Source organism: Pan paniscus, chromosome 6 (genome assembly GCF_029289425.2).
Source record: "Pan paniscus chromosome 6, NHGRI_mPanPan1-v2.0_pri, whole genome shotgun sequence".
Lineage (NCBI taxonomy): Eukaryota > Metazoa > Chordata > Mammalia > Primates > Hominidae > Pan > Pan paniscus.
The window spans coordinates 18,545,550-18,567,096 of NC_073255.2; the positions used below are offsets into that span (position 1 = coordinate 18,545,550).

At 37.9% G+C, this 21,547-nt stretch overlaps 1 long non-coding RNA gene across 2 annotated transcripts in view; it reads left to right on the forward strand.

Annotated features, from left to right (window-relative positions):
- LOC117980882 (uncharacterized) overlaps nt 1-21,547 on the forward strand; it is a 625,333-nt gene that overhangs the window by 581,682 nt on the left and 22,104 nt on the right. For both annotated transcript variants that reach the window (XR_008626150.1, XR_008626149.1), the window contains exon 4: nt 11,877-11,937. This is a non-coding gene — a long non-coding RNA (uncharacterized LOC117980882). The remainder of the gene's footprint in view (nt 1-11,876; nt 11,938-21,547) is intronic.

The window sequence follows — 21,547 nt, forward strand, 5'->3', positions numbered from 1 at the left end:
TGCACTCTTTTTTTTTTTTTTTTTTTTTTTTCTTTTTTATTGATCATTCTTGGGTGTTTCTCGCAGAGGGGGATTTGGCAGGGTCACAGGACAATAGTGGAGGGAAGGTCAGCAGATAAACAAGTGAACAAAGTTCTCTGGTTTTCCTAGGCAGAGGACCCTGCGGCCTTCCGCAGTGTTTGTGTCCCTGGGTACTTGAGATTAAGGAGTGGTGATGACTCTTAACGAACATGCTGCCTTCAAGCATCTGTTTAACAAAGCACATCTTGCACCGCCCTTAATCCATTCAACCCTGAGTGGATACAGCACATGTTTCAGAGAGCACATGGTTGGGGGTAAGGTCACAGATCAACAGGATCCCAAGGCAGAAGAATTTTTCTTAGTACAGAACAAAATGAAAAGTCTCCCATGTCTACCTCTTTCTACACAGACACAGCAACCATCCGATTTCTCAATCTTTTCCCCACCTTTCCCCCCTTTCTATTCCACAAAACCGCCATTGTCTCCATGGCCCGTTCTCAATGAGCTGTTGAGTACACCTCCCAGATGGGGTGGTGGCCGGGCAGAGGAGCTCCTCACTTCCCAGTAGGGGCGGCCGGGCAGAAGCGCTCCTCACCTCCCGGACGGGGCGGCTGGCCGGGCGGGGGGCTGACCCCCCCCACCTCCCTCCCGGACGGGGCGGCTGGCCGGGCGGGGGGCTGACCCCCCACCTCCCTCCCGGACAGGGCGGCTGGCCGGGCAGAGGGGCTCCTCACTTCCCAGTAGGGGCGGCCGGGCAGAGGTGCCCCTCACTTCCCCGACGGGGCGGCTGGCCCGGCGGGGGGCTGACCCCCCCACCTCCCTCCCGGAGGCGGCGGCTGGCCGGGCAGAGGGGCTCCTCACTTCCCTGTAGGGGCGGCCGGGCAGAGGCGCCCCTCACCTCCCGGACAGGGCGGCTGGCCGGGCGGGGGGCTGATCCCCCCACCTCCCTCCCGGACGGGGCGGCTGGCCGGGCAGGGGGCTGACCCCCCCACCTCCCTCCCGGACGGGGTGGCTGGCCGGGCGGGGGGCTGACCCCCCACCTCCCTCCCGGACGGGGCGGCTGGCCGGGCGGGGGGCTGACCCCCCACCTCCCTCCCGGACGGGGCGGCTGGCCGGGCTGGGGGCTGACCCCCCCACCTCCCTCCCGGACGGGGCGGCTGGCCGGGCGGGGGGCTGACCCCCCCACCTCCCTCCCGGACGGGGCGGCTGGCCGGGCGGGGGGCTGACCCCCCCACCTCCCTCCCGGACGGGGCGGCTGGCCGGGCGGGGGGCTGACCCCCCCACCTCCCTCCCGGACGGGGCGGCTGGCCGGGCGGGGGGCTGACCCCCCACCTCCCTCCCGGATGGGGCGGCTGGCCGGGCGGGGGGCTGACCCCCCCACCTCCCTCCCGGACGGGGCGGCTGGCCGGGCGGGGGGCTGACCCCCCCACCTCCCTCCCGGACGGGGCGGCTGGCCAGGCAGAGGGGCTCCTCACTTCCCAGAAGGGGCGGCCGGGCAGAGGCGCCCCTCACCTCCCGGATGGGGCGGCTGGCCAGGCGGGGGGCTAACCCCCCCCACCTCCCTCCCGGACGGGGCGGCTGGCCGGGCTGGGGGCTGACCCCCCCACCTCCCTCCCAGACAGAGCGGCTGGCCGGGCAGAGGGGCTCCTCACTTCCCAGTAGGGGCGGCCGGGCAGAGGCGCCCCCCCCACCTCCTGGACAGGGCGGCTGGCCGGGCAGGGGGCTGATCCCCCCACCTCCCTCCCGGACGGGGCGGCTGGCCGGGCGGGGGGCTGACCCCCCCACCTCCCTCCCGGATGGGGCGGCTGGCCGGGAGGGGGGCTGACCCCCCCACCTCCCTCCCGGACGGGGCGGCTGGCCGGGCAGAGGGGCTCCTCACTTCCCAGTAGGGGCGGCCGGGCAGAGGCACCCCTCGCCTCCCGGACGGGGCGGCTGGCCAGGCGGGGGGCTGACCCCCCCACCTCCCTCCCGGACGAGGCGGCTGGCCGGGCAGAGGGGCTCCTCACTTCCCGGTAGGGGCAGCCGGGCAGAGGTGCCCCTCACCTCCCGGACGGGGCGGCTGGCCAGGCGGGGGGCTGACCCCCCCACCTCCCTCCCAGATGAGGAGGGAGGACGCTCCTCACTTCTCAGACGGGGTGGCTGCCGGGCGGAGGGGCTCCTCACTTCTCAGACGGGGCGGTTGCCAGGCAGAGGGTCTCCTCACTTCTCAGACAGGGCGGCCGGGCAGAGACACTCCTCACATCCCGGACGGGGCGGCAGGGCAGAGGTGCTCCCCACATCTCAGACGATGGGCGGCCGGGCAGAGACGCTCCTCACTTCCCAGATGTGATGGCGGCCGGGAAGAGGCGCTCCTCACTTCCTAGATGGGATGGCGGCCGGGCAGAGACGCTCCTCACTTTCCAGACTGGGCAGCCAGGCAGAGGGGCTCCTCACATCCCAGACGATGGGCAGTCAGGCGGAGACGCTCCTCACTTCCCAGACGGGGTGGCTGCCAGGCAGAGGCTGCAATCTCGGCACTTAGGGAGGCCAAGGCAGGCGGCTGGGAGGTGGTTGTAGCGAGCCGAGATCACGCCACTGCACTCCAGCCTGGGCGCCATTGAGCACTGAGTTAACGAGACTCCGTCTGCAATCCCGGCACCTCGGGAGGCCGAGGCTGGCGGATCACTCGCGGTTAGGAGCTGGAGACCAGCCCAGCTGACACATCGAAACCCCGTCTCCACCAAAAAAATTCGAAAACCAGTCAGGCGTGGCGGCGCACGCCTGCAATCGCAGGCACTCGGCAGGCTGAGGCAGGAGAATCGGGCAGGGAGGTTGCAGTGAGCTGAGATGGCAGCAGTACCGTCCAGCTTCGGCTCGGCATCAGAGGGAGACCGTGGAAAGAGGGGAGAGGGGAGAGGGGAGAGGGGAGAGGGGAGACGGGGGAGGGGGGAGGGGAGAGGGGAGAGGGGAGAGGGGAGAGGGAGCTCTATCTACCACACAGTCCTTCTCTGAATATCCAGCACTTTTTTCTTTACCTTGTTTATGATGCAGAGCGTAAATTTTATATTTACTCTAATTTGCTGATCAGGCAACTGAAGCTTGGAGAATTTGATTTACTTATGAATACATATTTAATAAACAACAATGCTTAAACCAAAACACAAGTCTGTCTGAATCAGAAGTCCTTAGTTTTTAGGTTACAAAAATACCACTTCCCTGGTAGTGAACAGAAACTAACTAATTTCCAATTTACAAATCCCGTACTTGACACAACAATGATCTGTTTTATTCTAATCCATTGTCATATTAGACTCATTACTAAAGACCACTCTGCATGCTCCAAATGTGCTGTCTTTCCTTCACCACTCCCACCCCTCAGCAGAGTTTGTGCCCCCAACCCAACCAAAACTTCTACCTTCTACCTCCCTGCATCCCTTCCTCTCCTCAAGAGTCATGAAAGAACTGATGTCACAGCCCCCGCTCCTACAAATCTGATTCTTTCACTATCAAACGAGGCCTTACCCTAATCTGAATAAGTTTGATACCTTCTGCCCATACTTTTCTCTTACTTTTATGGAGAAAGGTGTCCACATTTTAAACAATGGATTTAAATACCATTTTGAAACTAACCTTGTTATGAACCGAAGACACACACATATAACTGTCTTTTTCTTTTGACTTCTTTTTCTTCTTCCTCTTGTTCTCCCCATGCCCTCATCTCCTCCTCCCAACCTGTTCCTCATTCTCTTTCTCTTCATCTTCCTTATCACATAGTTCTAAGCTTTTAATGCATGTTGGAATAATAATAAATGTATTTTATATAGTCAGAGATATTAGTTTAAATCAATTTTGTCTGGGTGACTGAAATGTATTCTAAAATGATTTCATTTTATATCCATTTTGGAAATGCTAAATTATGTGCAGTGGACATGGAAAGGAATGTATTGATAGTATGGGGATTTGTCATGGGAAACCACTGTGCTAACAACAAATATGTTTACAAGATACATATTTAACTCAGGTGAAAGTGAGACAACAAAGAAAAACTAATAAACCAATAGAAACTGCTTCTACAGAGGATGATTTATGTTACCTAAAGATCTCTATTCCACCTGGATTCAGTTATTTAGAAATTATGACAAAACCGAACGATTCTGCAAGATAAAGCATTGAAAATTTTGAGGTAATGGGGAAAATCCAAATGGATAGGGGAAAATTCATAGGGATAGGGGAAAACCAGCAAGATTGGGTGGTATATAGAAACAGTAAAAACACTGCATAAGTACATAAATGATCCTTATGGCTATTAACCAAGGAGGAATTGCAAAGAATAAAAATATAGGTTAGAGTATCTATATGAAATGCTGCGCATTGTAAGATATTAAAATCTATAAAGACTACAAAAATAAATAAAAATCTTGTTCTGACTTTTTTTCCTATTGATCAAAGTTCATTTTGGCTACACCTATGAAAGGTCAAAAATAAAAAGTAAGAGGTAAAAAATGTAACCAATAATACAAATGTTTTGAAACATACACTTTACTCATATGCATTAAACTGTACTTTTTCAGTCTTCTCTGTTCTTTTCTGATAATGCAATTCTGTTTGTCTTACTCGTTACTCGAATTTTTTTCACCTGTGGAATACTGTTTGCACATTTATTTTTGTGATTTTTTAGCAAGAAAGAAGGGAAAGCTGATGAGTCATTTTCAACTTTTTTATTCTAAAAAAATTGGAGAACTTAACCTCTTATTGAGACCTACAATGTGCATAACCTGTGTGACAAGCTCAAAGAAGGATTTCAATCAAGTAAGGCTATGGTTAAGCTTGTTAACCAGCTTCATGCTTATTATCTAATCAAGACAGTGACACATGAAAACATAAAACTGTAAAGAATAATTTTGGTAAATAAGTGTCCCAAATGAATAAATATTACAATCAGGGACTACTGTAGAAATCCTGAAGAGGCAACATTACTTTCAACAGTCATGCCACACGTACATTTATACTTTTAAGTTGAATTTAAGAAAAAATAACAATTTAAATGTGTTTTTAGTTTGGTGCCATTGGGGTAGTGATCCAACTTTTAGAATCACAGTTTATATACTTTCTGGGAGCAAATATAAACATATTATCATATCCATGTCCATTTAAATGATAAGGAAAGTCGTGGGTCTGATGTGAATGGAAGATATGCAATTTTGGGATTCACATTTACTCTCTCCATCTCTTAGGCTTGTGCAGCAAGTATGCACCACAGCATTCTAAAACCTGTGATAGCTACTCCATAGTATAACTTGGGTGAGCCTTGTGTAAAACCAGTGCATTATGGCTGTCTTAATATTAGAGTAACTATGTCAAAGTGATTTTTCCTATGTTGTGGATATCTAATGATAGTGACAGGAAGTAATTGTGAAAAGCAAGAGCTCAGACTGGTTTGTGGTTTAGGTTACTTTTTGGATATTAGTGGACAATATTTGGCATAAGACACTATATTATTGAGCCTGAATTATTAAATCTAATATACAGTACAATGTGACTCTGGTTTTTAGTGGAGCTGAGGTTGGATGTTGCTTTCCTGGGGACACTGTTGACATATAAAAAGACATGTACACATCCCATACATAATGCTCTTTCAGCGCATCATACAAAGAAGACATTGTTTGAGACTTTTAACACCACCAAAAATCATGCCAGCTAAAGAAAAAGGAAATAAATCCCAAAAGCCTTCTCTTTTTCAAAATCTTCTAGTTTCCATTTTATATCAAATTATTCCTATATTCTTTCTGAGTATTCTTCCATTCAAATACATTTTATAATGTATATTAAAATATTAAGCTAATGTTCTCTATAAACGGATTTATATTTGACATCCTACAATGTACTGAAATACTAGCTTTCTGCTGTTAAATATGTTGCTTCTTATAAAGCTCTGCTTTTTTTGTGGAAAGAACCAAATAATTTAAAAAATTATGTCACAGAATAGCATGTAAATGACTGAGAACAAACTAGTAGAACTCATCTTCTGAGTGAATTTGGAACTGCCTATTTTTTCCTTCAGCAATACCCAGTAATGCACAAACAGTTCTGTATTAGATTATTTGTCAATGTTATTTTATGAAGAAATTTAATAAAATTTACTACTCTGCAATCCATTGAGCACTTCCTAACTTAATTGTCATATTCTGCATTTCCTGAGATTTACAATTAAAATTGTGATGAGCCAGACATACAAACTATTCCTTTTGTGACAAGACAGGTTATTTGTGTTTTACCAAAATTACCTGAGATTTTTATTTATGAAATAAAAATCTATTAAAATCAATTTCACCCATCTATAAGTATCTATATGTAATATATTTTGTCTGAATATTTTTTCAACCTGTTTCTCTCAATTCCCACCACAAAAAAGATAGTTAAATTTACTATTTATGTCCATGCCAGATCCAGTTAATAAAAAATAATGGCCCTGACATTTTATATTTTCCGAGGATGATCAAATAAGAAATGGTCTCCAGACCAGAGTAAACATTTATTGTGATTAAGAAATGTTTAGTCTTCCTTATATCATTGTCACTAGTCACCAGTATTACTTTCTAAATCTTTAAAAAAAAACACATATTAATTTATATTATTATTGTGTCTTTTTTAAAAACTTAAGTTTAATTGGTAGAAAGACCAATACAAATATGAGAAACCACATTACTAATATTGCTCTTTGTGTGGTAATTAATGTGCTTGTAAACAGAAAACAGCATAGGATCAAAAATTAAGATTTTATTTTTATTACATTTTCTAGGTGATAAATTTAAGTACTTGTAACAATTTGCCACTGGATTTAAAAATATATAGGATATTCCTTACTAAACAGGGATACAAAAGTCCATCTTTCTTTATGCCAGTTCCCTTGTTTGTTCCTTCTAGTATCTTGGCTGGCGGCAGTGGGAATGAAGTATCATATTGATTAATGACTTTGTATGTGATTTTATATAGGCATTAAATGAGAGAATCAACTTTAAGAAAACCATTTACTTATTCATTTCAACACACTCTCAACAACTACTGATTAATTTCCAGATATTGGACTTGATGACAGGCCGATTAGGAAAATAATAGCCTTGTTAATTGAGGAATTTGAGAAAAGGAGACCATTGGCAGGTAACATTGACAACACTCCAAATTCCATTTTAGAAGTGTCTTGACCAGTTTTGGACAGCTTGGAGAAGTTCTGAACAAGTTTAAATAGCTCTCTGGTTGATATCTGAGTATTTCTTGCTTCCATACCTAATTTTATGGCTTGAAAAATTAACCTCTTTGAGGGTCAGCATCCTACAAGTAAAATGGAATTAATACCACCAACCTTATAGTATTGGGTGGAAAAACTGTACAGTGTATATATGAAGATACTTTGTCAACTATAGAAAGTTATGCAATGAATTATATTGCTGGAAAGACATTTAACTAAAAAAATCTAGAGGGCATTTGTGTAAGTGTAACTTAAGTATATAGGACTATAGATTTATATATTGCAGTTTAAAAAAAGAATTTTAATAAAAATCTTAGAAGCAAATGACCTTTCCTAGCACATCAAAAAGATAATTTGCCATGATGAAGTGGGCTTTATTCCAGGGATGCAAGGATGGTTTGACATATGCAAATCAATAAATGTAATCCACTGCATAAACAGAACTAAGAACGAAAACCATATTATCATCTCAATAGATGCAGAAAAAGTATTTGATAAAATCCAACATCACTTCATGATAAAAACCCTCAACAAGCTAGGCATAGAGAGAATATACCTCAGAATAATGAGAGCCATCTCTGGCAAACCCACAACTAACATCACATTGAATGGGGAAAAATGGAAAGCATGTCCTCTAAGAACAGGAACAAGGCAGACTGGGAGTAAAGATTTACAAATTATGCCTCTGACAAAGGATTAATTTTGACAATCTATAAGGAACTGAAAAAACTCAACAAGAAAAGCAAACAACCCCATTAAAACCTAGGCAAAGGACATGAACAAGTATTTCTAAAAAGAAGAAATACAAGCAGCCAAAAAACACAAGAAAAAATTCTCGACATCACTAATTATCAGAGAAATGCAAATTAAAACCACAATGAGATACCATCTTAGAACATTCAGGGTGGCTTTTACTAAAAAGTCAAAAAAAAACATGTTTTTTGGTGTCCACCAATAGCTGATTGGATAAAGAAAATTTTGTATATATACTTTATGGAATAGTATGCAGCCATAAAAAGGATGAAATTATGTCCTTTGCAGCAACATAAATGGAGCTGCTCATTGTCCTAAGTGAACTAACACAGAAGCAGAAAATCAAATATTGCATGTTCTCACTTACAAGTGGAAGCTAAACAAAGGATACATATAGGCATAAACTTGGGGAAAACAGAATCTGGGGACTCCAAATCAGGGAGGGAGGGAGGGATGTGATGGTTGAAAAATTACCTACTGGGCGCAATATTCAATATTTGGGTGATGGGTAGACTAGAAGTCCATCCCCCACCATTTCTCATGTAATATCCATGTAACAAAAAATGACACATACCCTCTGAATCTAAAATTTTAAAAAAATAAAATAAACAAAATACGCAGAACAGCTAACATAAAGTAGTGAGCCAAGAAAGCTTAATCATTTGACTAGGGAGCAAAGACAAAAGACCAGTATACTCCAGAGGACATCACAGACAATCACAAGATATTACAGATGTTTTTTATTAAACAAAAATTTGTAAGATTTGTATCTATTTTCTCTGTTAATGACCAATTCTACTTTGTTTACAGTTAGCTATCATCCATTGAAATGAAACCAGTCTTAAATGTTATTAAGGCAATAAAAATATTTAAGCTAAAATAAAAGGAATCAGATTAAAAAAAGGTGGGGGTGGGGGGAGGCAATGCCCAAGATTTGAAAGAGAAACAGGACAGTGCAGTCACAGAAGCCAGAAACACCAAGCCTAATCGATGCTAGGTCCATGATAGAAAAACCACATACCTGACAGATACACAGGTGCTTCATTATATTAAAGAGGATGTTTTCAGCAAATAATTATGAAGATTAAGAACTACAGATGAAATAAGAGGTGTTGTCTTTACCAAGTCTCTCTCCTTTATCTCTCAAGCCAATCACATGCCAAATCCAGTTCTTTCTGTCTGCACAAATATCTCTTTAAATTCCTCCTCACTTTCATCACCCCTACTGTGAAAAGTTGAGTGGAATTATATTCTAATAGAAGCTTCCTAATTTCTCAGACCTCAAACTTAGACAGCCAAATCCCTAAGAGAGAATAAAGAGGACATATGGAACTTGATGACGAGAGGATTTTACTCCAGACCTGTTAGTTTGCTCTGACTATCATAATGAAATACCACAGGCTGGGTGGCTTAAACAGCAGAAATGAATTTTCTCACACTTCCGGAGGCTAGAAGTCCAAGATCAAGGTGCCATCAGGTTTGGTTTCTGATGATGCCTCTCTTCCTGGCTTGTAGATGACCACCTTCTTGCTGTATCCTCACATGGCCTTTCCTTTGACCATATATGAGAAAAAGATCTGTGCTGTCTCTTCCTCTTCTTATAAGGACATTGGTCCTATCAGACTGGGGCCTCCTTTTATTACCTCACTTTGCCTTACTTTCTTCCCTAAAGCATCTTCAAATATAGTCACATTGAGGGTCAGGGCTTAATTTCCCATGCTTTTATTTTTAGGACATGATGCTTCTGCTAAAACTGTTTCCTCGGCTTGCAATGTCTTGTCTCTCAAGGCTCACTTCTAATTTCCAGGGCTTCTGTGACAGGGGGAAGAAATCATTCCCAAAACTCCTTGAGCAGAAGTTAGTTGCTGACTTGTCTGTCTTTATCAAATATTCTGAGCTTGTTAAGGCAGAGAATGTTTGTTCATATTTTAACTAACATAGCCAAAACAACAAAGAAGAAGCCCTTTCACATAGTAGGTGCTCAGTAATTGCTCTATCAATAAATGAATATATTGTGAGAAAATGAGAGAGGTTATGTAGAAGAGTTCTTAGAAATGTGTGTTAGGCAAAGAAAGGTGAAAAATAGAATATGTCCTCAAGAAGAATAAAAGCTATTATTTTTCTCAAAAGGGAGAAACTATCTTCATTTTATAAAAAGAAACTAAGAACATGCTTCCTCTGACCACCTAGATGAAACAGCCACATAAATGACAGACAACGCAAATCTAATTTGCTAGGCATTACAAAACGCAGCTTGATTGAAAAGGATGCATATGTCATTTTCCTGGTGTAGCAACAAGAAAAACGACCAAAGAGGTGGATATGAGCAGAAACAATTAAAATATGCCCTTTATAACACATAAAGTAAAAAAAAAAAAAAATCCCTGTACCTCACTTCATAACCTAAGGAAGAGTAGAAAAGTGTCCATGGAAAAACCTAAGGAAGAGTAGAAAAGTGTCCATGGAAAAATGGTCTATTGTAGTAAAAAAAAAAAAAAAAAAGTCTTGTTCAGAGTTCACACTGAGTATCTTTTCATAAGAAATTATATAGCAGCGCAATTAAAATGAAATACTAATTGTAACAAGAAAAGATGGTGACTGCAGAACATAACTCAGCCTTAATAGATTTTCTAATGCCTTTCTTTATACCAAAGGGGAGTACCCCTTTAGCCAATAAAGTAAATTTTCTGATCTCCAAATGGATACTTTATCCTCATTCAGGCTGATATTGCAGCGACATCATGAATTTCTCAGACAGCTTTGTGAATCAGCAGAGTATTTCAGAGGGGAACACTGACTGCTAAAAGCAAAGTCATTTTTTAAAGAGCCTTTAAATAAGTAGATGAAACATTTCATTTTGGGTCAAGGATGCATTTACTCCAGCAACCTGGAAGAGCAGAGAGGGCCGAATCAGTTGGGAAGAAATAGAATAATGTTACTGTATCAGCCAAACCTCAAATTATATAGTTTTGCAGGTCAAACATTTTTGACTTTTCCTTTTTCGCATCCATGTCTATAATTCTTATTTTCAAAAAGCTTAAGTATTTATATTTGATGAAATATCACCCTGTGTTTCTAAAGTATCTTTGAAAAGCCATTAACTAATTTGCTCATAATAAACTTTCAGGTCTAGAAGAAACTGGTTTTCCTTCTAGTTAAATAATCTGTTGAAAAGAAAAAGAAGGCAAGAAAAATGGAAACATCCTAATGCAACCACTTAGCAAATGTTCTGAGTGCCACCACGTGTCAATACTGTCTTAGGTGCTAGGAATACTGAAGCAGGCAGACAAAGTCCTTTTCCTCACTTCTAGTTATACTAAAGAACAGTGACTCCTACCATAGATAGTGATCAAAGGTCAAGTTAACTGGACCCGAGATAGGGATTTTTCTCTCCTTTGCTCTGGAGCATTTATGAGTGTTTATGTATAATTAAAATTGAGATTTAAGCTTAACTCAATCTTGAATTGCTTAATATAGACTTAGGTTTTAATAAAAACTTGCATATATTTTACTTCCCATTCTTTATTGATATAAATATACCTTAGCTTGGAAATTCTGAGTAGATCAGGTAATACCTTTAAAATGTTATATTGCCTACAGAATCGGGTTGAGAGTATAGCCTAGGATATTTATAAAAATATATAATGCTGAAACTATGTGTGTTCAGAAAAAAACATTTTCCTACACAAAATAATATTTATATATTACTGACAAATTTCTTTCTTTTTTCCTCCCCTCCCTCCCTTCCTTCCTCCCTTCCTCCCTCCCTCCCTCCCTTCCTTCTTTCCTTCCTTCCTTCCTTCCTACCTTCCTTCCTTCCCTCCTTTCCCCCTTTCTTCCTTTCTTCTTTTTTTCTATATCTATGTGTATTCTTCAGTATTTACACACAGATGCTCCATGATGGGTCACATCCAAACTTATCATAAAGTCAAAAAATTGTAAGTCAGAAACCATCTGTATGTATATTCTTGTGTCTAGTCACTTGTGTGGGAATGAAGGAGGGAGGAGGGAAGAAGGAGGAGAGGTGTATCTGGTGTGGATAGTTTAAATTCCAGATTTCCCCTCAAGAGGAAATTTTGGTCTTCAAATTATAATTCTGTGGTTTTCCTGTTGTCTGCTGACAAGTTTTTAACTAATGTAAAATCAAGGGATTTTACGCTACAGAAAGTTTATTCCTAAGATGAGTGTCTCGATCTAATCTTATTTCATAGTTGTTACATCTGTGTATGAAATGTATCATTATTTATGTATGTTTTCAACTCAGATTTATTCTTAAATATATTTAGCCTTATCCCAAACAATAATAAATTGAAATCACAGTTTGGTATTACATATGTATGTGTGAGATACACACACACACACAGAGATTCCATTAAACAATAAAATTAATATATAGTCATAAATATGTGTTACTTAAGCCAGGGATCAACAAACTTTTCCTGTAAAGAGCCTGGCAACAAATGATTTAGGGTTTTTTTAGACCCAGAGTAGTTTATGTCACAGCTACTCAACTCTGCTGTTCTAGTACAACAGCCATAGACAAATAAATGGATGGGCATGGTTGTGTTCCAGTAAAACTTTATTTATAAAAACAGGCTAGATGTGGCCCATGGGCTATATATTTTAGATCCATGATCTAGATATATCCCACATCACCAAGGATAGGCATACCATTCTTTGCGAAATAATGCTTTAACATAATTTTTGAGTTATGATGCTAGTGTATATCCAGCCCTTTTGTACTTCTTAGATAGCATTCCTGGCCCCAAAAGTATGGTGGGTTTCTGTCAAGATCTGCACAACAATGGAGAGATTGAAAGAACCTATGCTAGTATTCCTGCTTAGAAAAGAATAAAACACGCTGTGCCGATTAGTATTTTAAGTTTTCTAAGTGTTCTTGGTGGTAGGTTGAAAAAAAGTAATATGAGTTAGCAGGCTTAAAAATCTTAAAAGCACAAAAATTTTTATAACACACTCACATTTATTACTTCAGTAATAAGATGTGTATGTCAACTACATATCATATCTTTACTATTAAAATGTAAATTCATTGAGGGAGAGGACCTTGAATATTTATTCTTGTTTCCCATACATTTCTGCATGCAATAATATCCTAATAATTATTTACTGAATGAAGAGTGATAGATGAATAATGAATAAATAAGAAAATAGAGCAAGTATAAAATTAGAGGAAAAGAAATAGTTAAGTAAATAGCATGTTAATTTATTTGCAGAAGTAGGATTTCTTGTTAAGAATATAAAAATCAGCTATGGCATTACAGATGGACTGTAAGTACATAAAAAGCAGTAGAGTAACTGTTGAATTAGATAGCAAAATATAGATAGTAGATAATATGCGTTCTCATAAAAATAAACAACATCTAACAGACTTCTCATAAATAATTTGATACAATTTGAACAAACCTTAATTTTCAATAGAATAAGAATATTTGAAAAATGAAGAATGTTGAAGTTTTACTGTTCTTTTAATTCATTTTTTAACATGGCATGTAATGTTCTTATTAAATTAACTAACATCTTATTCTTTTCTCTGTAGCAAGAATTAAATTTGAAAGACCATATGAAGAAGCACAGTATTTATCCAACCAACATTAAAATGTCACTCTGGGAGATTATTTCAAATTACTTTTATAGTTTTGAATGATTTTTAATATTATCATTGATAAACCATCTAAGTTATAAGTAAAATATTTCAAGTTTAGAAAAAAAGACTGTTGGGCTGGGTGTGGTGGCTCACACCTGTAATCCCAGCACTGTGGAAGGCCGAGGCAGGTGGATCACCTGAGGTCAGGAGTTCAAGACCACCCTGGCCAGCAAAGTGAAACGTAGTGAAACATCATCTCTACAAAGATACAAAACTTAGCCGGGCATATTGGCGGGTGCCTGTAATCCCAGCTACTCAGGAGGCTGAGGCGGGAGAATGGCTTGAACCCAGGAGGCAGAGGTTGTAGTGAGCCGAGATCATGCCACTGCACTTCAGCCTGGGTGACAGAGCGAGATTCCATGTCAAAAAAAAAAAAAAAAAGATGGTTGAAGATTTTATGTCATTTTTCACAATACACTCAAGGTTCTTACTACTCTAAAAGTGCTTTTACAGTTTGTTAGGCAACTAACATACCATTTAAAATAGATTGAACTCTCTATTTACTCAATATACCATATCAGTTTCAAATGGTTATGAGTAGTGGTTTAAGAAAGTACCATACTTTAAATGTAGCTTTGATAAATATTTACAAGAATGGCTCTAATGCATCTGACAGATACTTCCATTAAAGGATATATATTTGTGTGGGGTGGTTTTATCTGAGGAAAAAAGCTTACACTAAAAATAAGATAGAGAATATATTGACAAACACATTAGAACATATTGCCTTCTATAGTTTAATATCATATTTGATGTTTAAAGAGTTGACCCTCATTTAGTTCGAAGTTACAAAATATCACTTGGACTAAGTGGCTAGAAAATAGAGCATCAGAAATAGTAATCATCTTCATTATCTAGAAAATACAGAAATGCCAAAAACTTATTAAATCACAAAATATTATGTCTAAGATTTAAAATAGCAATAGCAATAATTTAAAAAGATATTTTTAATGAGGAAAATATATTACTATTCTTATTAGTGAAATAGTTCTAATTTATCTACCATGATGAAATCATATATGGGAGATAAATTATAAGTATATGCATATACATAATCACTCTAATTATTTCAAGACTTTTGAGCAGCAGTATCTTTTTTAAGTAAGCTATATATTCCTATTAATTCACTGGGCAGTGCAATTACAGGGAATTTTCTTCATTTTTGTTTATCTATCTTTTCTAAATATTCTGCACAGAAAATGCATTACTATATAATAAAATTATTTATATTTAAATACACACAATGTAAAAAAGTTCCACTGGCCGCTTTTTAAAAGCATTGTTTTTTAAACATTATTAACTATATCTAGTTATATTTTTATATTATAGTTACTAAATATATGACTGAAGTATTAGTAATAAGATTTATACATTCTTTTTTGCCAGTAGCACTTTAAAATGTCCTCAAATCTATAATGTATGCTTATTAGAATTAAACATCTAAATATTATATAATTATTGATACACAATTTTCCTTAAAAAATCCATTGATCTAAGTTAAATAACAGGCAACCAGAATCCAAAAGTATTACTAGGCAGTTGGTGAATACTAATAAAGTTTTTAAAAAGATCTTTACTAAAAAGCTCAAATGAGTGATACTTGAAGAGTAAGCTGGTTGCATTTGAACCGAGGATCTACATGTGCAAAATCCACTTATAGAAGTTCAGAGTTCAGCTGTGCAGCTGCATGTTCAAGTGAAAGATAAACTCATCTCCAAATTGTTGCATTGCTATTTGTTTTAAGTTTGCATTTGCAAAAACTCTTAAGTAGACAGTTTAAATATCTTTGTTAGCTATACCTTTTGTTAGAAGACACCTGGACTATAAAAATAAAGTCCACACATTAGAAAAATGTGTGAGGTACTTGGGAAAGAAAATGAAAAACAAACTAACAAAAAAACCAGGCCTTAGCTTCTGGGTAGCCCCAGGCCCTTGCAGCATCCTGCCATTAGCTGTGCATCCTTGGGTAGGTCACTTTATCACCCTGGGTCTCCATTTCCTCATCTGTAAAGTGAGACATTTGGATTTCATACTAAATTGTTTCCAGTTAGAAAATTCAATAATTTGATAAATTATAACAGTTTGTCACTGAAAAATGTTCCTCTACCAGTAATATAAAAACATTGAAGTTACTCTGAAAACCTTGTCTCAGAAACCTTTTTCTACTTTTTGGAAATTAGAATGCACACTGTAGATGGTCCTTTTCAGATTACATGATAACTTGAATGAGAAGAAAAATATTATCCTTGAAGATTTATGCAATTATTTTATCAAACCTTCTATCTTCACTCTTGATAAAGGCAAATCCAACTACACTAAGTCATCTGCCCTGTTCGTGAGCCATCAGTGAACACGTGATTATGCTTTCTCATTCATCTTATGCCATTGCTTTCTCCAATACTGCAGACTGGATTAGAAAGGGTGAATTTAACAAGAACTTGTAAAATAAAATAGTAAATCTTTATAACAAGTTTGCTTTGTGTTAAGTATGTGACAAACAATTATTTATAACTTTAGCTAAGGCCAAACCTGTACAAGTATAAAATATCAAGTAGCTTTTGTCATAAAGTTTCTATGATTTAGAGAATTTTTAAATTCACATCTTAAGAATTTTACAAAAAATGTTTTGTTTATTTTCAAGCAGTTATTAATTACTAGAATTTTTGTTTTTGTATTCAAATCAAGTCCTCCTCTGTAAAAAAATCTACCAAAGAAAGTTGGAATACATACATCAAAAAACTATCTTTTTCTTGAAGATTTCTACTTTTTCATTATATAATACATGCTCATTGTCAAGAGTAGAAAGTAAAGAAGTGTTTAAGAAGAAAAAATTCAATTACTTATTCTACTACCATTTTTAAAATATTTTCCCATCCTTTTGAAACATATTTGAATAGTATACCTTCTGAAATAAAGCATCTGTACACATTATTAAATGAAAACATTTGCATCATACTATACTTATCATTTTATAGCTTGTGTTTATATTTATAACATTTTTCATAATATTTAATAGCCTTTAATTATATATCTAAATATTAAAAATAAGCTATATAACACCTCTTGTTCATTAAATGCTTATGATATGCACTTAATGAACCATGTTAAAGACTTATATATATATATATATATATATATATACACACACACATATTTTGTTCTTACTCATCTAAACGATCTTTTATACTTCAGGGATCTAAAGCTTTGAATTGACTTGCTGAAGGTCAAAGTCATAAGATGATGAAGTTGGAGTTCAAACCTATGCTTATCTTCAGAGTCTACATTCTAAAGCCATCTTTACATTACCTCCATTTTTTAAAACTTGCCTCTATAATTTTCCACCATACAAATTTTAAAACTTAACTAATTTCCATTTTTCAATGTTTAGCTTATCTCCTTATTTCTTTTACTTGTCTCACAATGTTTTTAAAAACATTTTATGCATAAATTATTATGTCAATCACTGATATTTTCTAAGAATGAATTTCTATGCCATGCATACATTTGCAGTTATTTATATATAATTGTCTACCAATCTGCACTTCCACAAATGATTTTATGTTTCAGAATTCGTTACCTGAAAACTTGTGACTATATAGGTCAGTAGTTTTTAAAATTACTATTAGTTTTAAAATTAGACAAAACTATACAATAAGTAACTTCAAAACATTATAATGTCAAAGTCATAGGTTTATACTCATAAATCAAAAGGAAAGATTTAACTACCACAGAGGAGTATGCCATTTTCTATGGAAAATTTAATTCTGGCTCTTTGGCATGGGTGCATTAACACATTCTTCAATTAAGCATGAACATAGAACTTTTAACATTACGATCAATGAATTATAGAAGGCTTCTCCTACAGGAAAAACTTTTAACCAAACCATACACACAAATACAAACACAAACACATACCACACATGAGGAAATGAATGCCGAAAAGCATCCAAACACACCGCACGTAGCTCCAAGGATCCACGTAGTCATAGAACTAACTAAATAAATACTGCTATCAATAAACAAAATTTACTACGCTCAAGAAAATTTCAAAGCTTTTTTTCCTGAACAAAGCATACATAGTTTCAGAACTATATAGTTTTCATAGATCACCTATGTTAGACCTTTATTTCTATTATATAGCCAACGTTGTTGTTGGAAATGACATCCCTATTGCTACTGTATTTAAGGTTATCAGTCAGCCTTAAATCTTAATTCTGTAATATGAAACAATTAACAAACTTATAATTTCTCTTTAGAAACTTTAAAACATGGCATTGTTTGCATGCACAAGGAAAGAAACGTACAAGTGCCTAAGAAAATTTTTGACAAAATATTTTTAAAGTCTAGAGAATTTTTCTCTCCATTGCTTGAGTAGTGGCCTTGTTTTGTTTGGTTTTCTCCAGCCATCATTGAGTGAGAAGGTTCTACCAATATCTTGCTATAAATTTCATTAGAATTTACTTTGAAAGATTCTAAGCATAACGAAGATACTATATTTTACTGTCAGTGATAGAGTATGCATCTATTGTACCTGCTAGTCAGTTCTAATGATGGTAAATGTATTATACTTGGCTCTCCGGGGTGGCAGAGAAGCCTTATTTATAGCTTTTGCTTATATCCATGGTGTAAATATTCCCATGATGACCTTTATACTGCATACAACGTGTGGAAGAGATGTTCATGATTATATCCAACAGGAGACAGCTTCAGCGTCACTGTTGCTAACCAAATTACTGACCAGTTACAAAACCAGCTGGAGGTGTTTAGAGTTTTTAAAGAAAAGCCTAAAATTAACTGTTACATATAGAAAGAATATTAGAGATCAGAGAAATTATATGCTACTTTTCATATAGTTCAAGTCTTACCATAAAATATTTGAGATTACTCTAGTAGGTTATTTTTTATTCCCTGAAATTAGGTGTGGCAGCAGCTTATTTTCCCTCTTACTTTGCCTCTTTTCCTTTCTCATAGGTCCGTTTATTTGTAACTTCAAAAGTTCTTCACATTAAAGCATTCTAATTTCCATTTAATCTGTTACTTTCACTTTGATGTTGCTTAGTTGATTAAAGTAATTTGGAATCTCAGTACTATGGAATGTGATTAGGAATGTCATATTTCTAAAGGTTATTTTGTTAACATTTTGCACATTGAATTTTGATCAAATAGTAGATAAAAATATCTTGTTTATCCATCTTATTCTATGGTAATTGTCATAAAAATATAGCTCTAGTTTAAATTAATAATTGGTCTAGCAATTGGAAAAATAGCAAATCATTTTACTTAATTAGATATTTTCATGAAAACTGATTTGAAGAAATCTTAAAATATGCTTCATATTTCAGGAAATGATAAGATACTTTAAGCTTTGCCTATTGATTTTCTACTGGAGGATGGTAGACTGGGGAAGGGTAACTTTAATGTGAAACTTCCATATTCATATGTGTTAATGTATTCTCTGAGATCCCACCCATAGAAAATAGACTATTTTAATTCTATGCCCTTTTCTATTTTCTTCTAAACAGGGAATCTGGTGTCACCAGGTTACTGCAGTTTAAGACAGATTGCCTTTGTCCAACCTTTCCGTGTTTGCCAAGTAAATAGTAAATAACTGGACAGTATCTTTGTGATTAAAATGATCTTCCAAAATAGTTTCCTCCACAAGATACTCCAATATGTTTCTGCATATTTAAGTAAGCTAGACTGTGTCTCTAGGATAATTTATTTTAGACACCTGAAGAGTTCATAAAGTGCTACAGAGTGAAATTATTATTTGAGTTGTATCATGTATCAAAATCCATATGAAACTGCTTTTCTTCTAAGACTGAACCAGGAGGAAATTGAATACCTGAACAGACCAATAATGAGCTCCAAAACTGAATCAGTAATAAGTAGCCCACCCACAAAAAAAAAAAATAATAAAAGCCCTGAAACAGATTCACAGCTGAATTTCACCAGATGTACAAAGAAGAGCGGTTACCATTTCTACTGAAACTATGTGTTAAAAATTGAGGTAGAGGGATTCTTCCATAACTCATTATACGAGGCCAGCATCATCCAGTTACCATACCTGCAGAAACACACACACACAAAAGAAAACTTCAGGCCAATGTCCTTGAGGAACATTGATGCAAAAATTCTCAACAAAATACTAGCAAACCGAATCCAGCAGAACAGAAAAACTTATCTACCACAATCAAGTAGGCTTTATCCCTGGGATGCAAGGTTGGTTCAACATACGTAAATCAATAAATGTGATTCATCACATAAACAGAACTAAAGACAAGAAGCACATGATTATCTCAACAGATGTTGAAAAGGCTTTTATTAAAATTCAACATCCTTCATGTTAAAAACTCTCAACAAGCTAGATATTGAAGGAACATACCTCAAAATAATAAGAGCTATCTATGACACACCCACAGCCAACATTATACTTAATAGACAAAAGCTGGAAAACTGGCACAAGACAAGCATGCCCTCTCTAACCCTCATTTTCAACATAGTATTAGAAGGCCTGGACAGGGCAGTCAGGCAAGAGAAAGAAATTAAGGGCATCCAAACAGGAAGAGAGGAAGTCAAACTATCCCTGTTTGCAGACAATATGATTCCATATCTAGAAAACCCCATAGTCTTAGCCTAGAAGCTTATTTAACTGATAAGCAACTTCAACAAAGTTTTAGTCCAGAAGCTTATTTAACTGATAAACAACTTCAACAAAGTTTTAAGATGCAAAATTAATCTACAAAAATCACTAGCATTCCTATACAGAAACAACAGCCAAGCCAAGAGCCAAATCAGGAATGCAAACTCATTCACAATTGCCATTAAAAGAATAAAATATTACGGAATACAGCTAACCAGGAAAGTAAAAATCTCTACAATGAGAATTACAAAACACTGCTCAAAGAAATCAGAGGTGAAACAAACAAATGAAAAATCATCCCATGCTCATGGATAGAAAGAATCAATATTGTTAAAATTGCCATACTGCCCAAAGCTATTTATAGATTCAGTGTTATTCCTATCAAACTACAAGTGACATTCTTTACAGAACTAGAAAAAACTATTTTAAAATTCATGTGGAATAAAAAAATAGCACAAATAGCCCACACAATCCTAAGCAAAAAGAACAAAGCAGAAAGCATCACACTATCCAACTTCAAACTATACTATAGGGCTACAATAACCAAAACATGGTACTAGTACAGAAATAGACACATAGACCAATGGAATAGAATAGAGAGCTCAGAAATAAGGCTGCATATCTACAATCATCTGATCTTTAACAAAACTGACAACAACAAGCAATAGGGAAGGACTTCCTATTCAATAAATGGTGCTGGGATAACTGGCTAGCCATATGCAGAAGATTGAAATTGGACCCCTTCCTTCTACCATCTACAAAAATCAACTCAAGATGGATTAAGCACTTAAATGTAAAACCCAAAACTATAAAAACCCTGGAAGACAACCTAGGCAATACCATTCTGGACATAGGAACTGGCAAAGATTACATGACAAAGACACCAAAAGCAGTTGCAACAAAAGCAAAAATTGGCAAATGAATCTAAAGAGCTTCTACACAGTAAAATAAACTACCATCAGAGTAAATAGACAACCTACAGAATGGGAGAAAATATTTGCAAACTATGCATCTGACAAAGGTCTAATAACCAGAATCCATAACGAACTAAAACAAATTTAGAAGAAGAAAAACAACTCCATTAAAAAGTGGGCAAAAGAAATAAACAGACACTTTTCAAAAGAAGACACGCATACTGCCAACAAGCATGTAATAAAAAGGTCCATATCACTGAACATTAGAGAAATGCAAATCAAAACCACAATACCATCTAACACCAGTCAGAATGACTATTATTAAA